Here is a 4,126-nt window from a genome sequence, read left to right on the forward strand (position 1 = left end):
CCTGTCCTCCAGGACTCTGTGCTTCTCCATGATTCAGAAACTAAAGGGTTAATGTCCCTGGGACCGGACACTGGAGGCCATTCTTTTAGGTTGGGTGGGATGCCTTCACCAAGTTGTTCAATTTTTTTTTTTTTAACTTTTTAATGTGACTTGGGTGACATTTTACAAAGTAGATTCGTTCTACATTCACCAGTTCATACATTTTGCTTTTTGACACTGGGTACATTCCCTTCAGTGTAACGGCTCTTCTCCCACTTCCTCCCAAGTTGGTAAAAATTTGACCCTCACCACTGAATTTCTCTAGCTATGGGTCCCTGCCCTAGATAAGATATATTCCTTCTTTTGCTTAAACTCTTTCAAATAGCCCCTAACATGTTCCCCTATTTTTATTGGTTCTTTGCATTTCTTCTAGATTATTCTTACTTATACATAGCTCTTCACCATCTGTCAATTTGCTGTGCTGTGGTAGCTTGTGTGTTGCTGTGATGCTGGAAGCTATGCCCCTGGCATTTCAGATACCAACAGGGACAGATTTACCATGGTGGACAAGTTCAGTGGAATTTCCAGACTGAAAAAGACCAGGAAGAAAGGCCTGGTGATCTAGTTGTGAAAAATAGCCAATGGAAATTCTATGGATCCCTGAGTATTGTCTAAGACTTTGATTTGCTTACTTGCCCTCATCATCAGGAGGGACCAATCACTGAAGAAAAACATACCAATGATCATGGAAATGACACAGGACTGGACACCATTTTGTTCTGTCATATATGGGGTTACCATGAGTTGGAGTTGACTGGAATGCAACTAACAACAACAACACATAGCTCTGCTTCAATTGTTCTCATGCCCCAATTCTGTCCTTGGCCCCATTTCCTAGGACAAATCTAATTTCTTTGGCTTGACAGTCAAGTCCCTACTTGTCCAGCTTATCTCCCACAGCACTGCCCCTGGCCCTGCACCCATAGTGCTCCATTCACATCTGTCACCTAACTGTTGCCTGACACCTCCTAGGCCACTGTTCTCAACTTGGGCTGTACTTAGAATCATCTGGGGAGTTTACAAAAATCTTCATGCCTAGGCCCAAGCCCTGAAAAATTTCTGTCAGGATCTGGAGGTGGGGGGGGGGGCAAGCCCATGCATCTGAATTTTGCTCTCCAAGTGATTCCAATGAGCAGACAAGATTGAGAACCACCTCACCTGCAATATCCAAACCATCCCTCAAAACTCAGCTCCAGTATTCTATCTAGCTCCATGAAGTCCTCCATGGAGCTAGATAGAAAGTTCTAGCTCCGTGATAACCCTCTGGGCTGCCCATCTTTTTATAGCACTTCCTACAAGGGTCCTCTGGTAACGTAGTGCCTAAGGCACTTGACCGCTAACCAGGAGGCTGGCAGTTCAAACCCACCAGCCACTCCTCGGAAGGAAGGTTAGGCAATCTACTTCCATAGTGATGTTGTGGTTGTGTGCCATCAAGTCAGCCTTGACTCATAGCGACCCCTCCTTGGGTTGCCAAGGCAGTGTCACTACGGAAGTAGATTGCCCAACCTTCCTTCCGAGGAGTGGCTGGCACCGCCTCGGAAACCCAAGGAGGGGTCGCTATGAGTCGGGTCCAACTCGACGGCACATAACAACAACAACACAAGGGTCCTAGGTTTTATTGTATCCTGCCTTGTATGGAAGACTGGTCTCTCCCACTAGATATGGGAGTTGGCAGACATTTTCTGTAAAGGCCCAGATAGTACATATTTTAGGCACTGTGGGACATACAAGGTGCTCTGGTGGCGCAGTACCTAAGGCATTTACTTGCTAATTAGAAGGTTGGTGGTTTAAACCCAGCAGCCACTCCATGGAAGGAAGAAGGGGCAATCTACATCCATAAAGATTTACTGTCTTGAAACCCAAGAGGGGTTGCTATGAGTTGAAATCGACTTGACGGCAGAGAGTTTGGTTTTTGGTTTGTGGGACATACAGTTTCTGTTACTACAACTCAGCTCTGCTGTTGCAGCAGGAAAGCACTCACAGACAACAGTAAACAAATTAATGTGGCCAGTGTTCCAATAAATCTGCATTTGCAAAAACAGGAGTGGGCTGGATTTAACAAGGAGCTGAAGTCTATTGACACTTATGTGAGACTAATATAGCTTCTCAAGGCCAAGAGCTTTTTTCTTTTTTGTAATCCTTGGTGTCTGTCACAGTGCCTGAAGTAACTAGCTAAAACCACAAACTTCTCTTTCTGCAGCTCTAGGTTTTTTTTGGTGTAGTCAGTGTCTCACACAGCCTGGAGCATGGGTAGCCGAGGTAAGCTGAAAAGGCAGAGCTCATCAAGTCAGGCTTTTAGGCAAACTGTAATATTTATTGTATTTATTACTTCCAATGGAGTCCCTGGGTGCTGCAAACAGTTAATGCTCCCACCTATTAACTGAAAGGTTGGAAGTTCGAGTCCACCCAGAGACACCTCAGAAGAAAAACCTGGCAATCTATTTTTGAAATATCAGCCAATGAAAACCCTATGTAGCACAAATCTACTCAGACACACATAGAGTTGCCATGACTCAGAATTGACTGGATGGCAACTGGTGAAAATAAGAATACTAGTAATTTCTAATCAAACAAACAACTTTTATTTATGTGCACAGAACCCTTTGTCATGAGTGATTATACATCCCTCTGGCATGACTAATTTTCCCAGCTGTACATATATCCCTTACCAGACTGCAGGCTGGCATCTTGAGAAGGTTAGTAAGATGCCAGCATCTGAATAGAGATCACTGTGTGGAGGAGGCAGCTGCTCAACTTGCAAATGCAAGCCTTAGGCAGGCCCGCTGATTAGCAGCACCAACAAATGTTAGCATAATTCACGACCATTAGCAAATTACTGCAGACTGGAGGGAAAGGAACCAGGGCTCTGCGGCTCCTATCACAACCAGCCAAGCCTCTGAAAGCCCACCTCTGCCTTGGGGCCTATACTTGTGTCCCCATGTCAATCACCACCAGACGTGGGCCCCTTGCCTCCCATTTTTCAGTAGGGAAACTGGTCAGTAGTTTGTAGGAGTATAACACTCTCCAGGAAGCCTTTAGTTAAAGAAACTGGGGTCACAATGAGGACCTTCATGTAGGAGGACTGGAGAGACCCCAGAATAAAGGGGCCCCCATAGAGACCTGTCACGCTTGCCCTCAGACCTAGATGGCCCCAGGCAAGGCTGCCAGGCTGAGTGTCCCTTTGCTTCTCTTTCAGGGCTCCCAGGAATAGGTGTCTTGGTCTCAAAGGGGACCTCGGGCAAGTAGAGGGAGCGATGGAATCCTCTGGCAGATTTCAAGGTGACAACCTGAGTGAGGAAGATGGAAGGACTCAGCCAGAACACTGGGGTCCCATACAGCCCCACCCCCACTGTCTGCCCTTGGAGGTCCGGAACAGTCAGGGAGAAGCTGGCGCACCCTGACTTCTAACTCAGAGGTCTCAGGAAGGTGAAGACCTGCAGTTGAGAGGCATAGCCTGGGGTTAGAGTGGAGTCCCAAGACTGATGGGAGTGTCAGGGTGAGAATTCTGAATGGCCAATGAGGGAACCACCTACTCCAGAACTGAATAGGCCTTACAAAGTCACTGGCTGCCTCGGAGCTGCCAGATTGAGGAGCCCCCTCATTTCTGCCTGGAGGATCTCGGGGAGGGGAAGGCCTGGTCTAAGGGAGTGATCCTACTTCTACAGAGGGAGGAGACCTAGCCCTTCACTAGAACCTAGGTGAGGACCCTGAGAGCTAAGGAAGGTACTTCTCCTCAAAAGAGGGGGGCCCCCAGAGGCCCACCCCCGAGGCAGTGCCAGGAGGCTTCGAGCAGAAGTACACAGATATGAATCTGATTCGCGTGGGACTCCAGGAAGTGAGGGCTTTAGTCTAAGCCAATTGGATTCAAATAAGAAGAGGGCGGAATCTCAGTCTCTTGCACAAATCAGAGAGGCCTCAAAAAGCCCCGCCCCTGCTGTTTGCCCTCCAGTACCCCACCCGGGCCGGAAGCCACTCGCCTGACTTCCGTCTGAGTGAAGACATAGGTCAGAGTGGTTGGCTTCTTTTGTTCGGCTCACTTGGATTTCCAGGACTGGGCGAGAGTTAAGGTGAGGACTCAGAATGTGGA

The sequence above is a fragment of the Orycteropus afer genome, unplaced genomic scaffold (genome assembly GCF_000298275.1).
Source record: "Orycteropus afer afer isolate SDZICR_OR568_19922 unplaced genomic scaffold, OryAfe1.0 scaffold00712, whole genome shotgun sequence".
Taxonomy (NCBI): Eukaryota; Metazoa; Chordata; class Mammalia; order Tubulidentata; family Orycteropodidae; genus Orycteropus; species Orycteropus afer.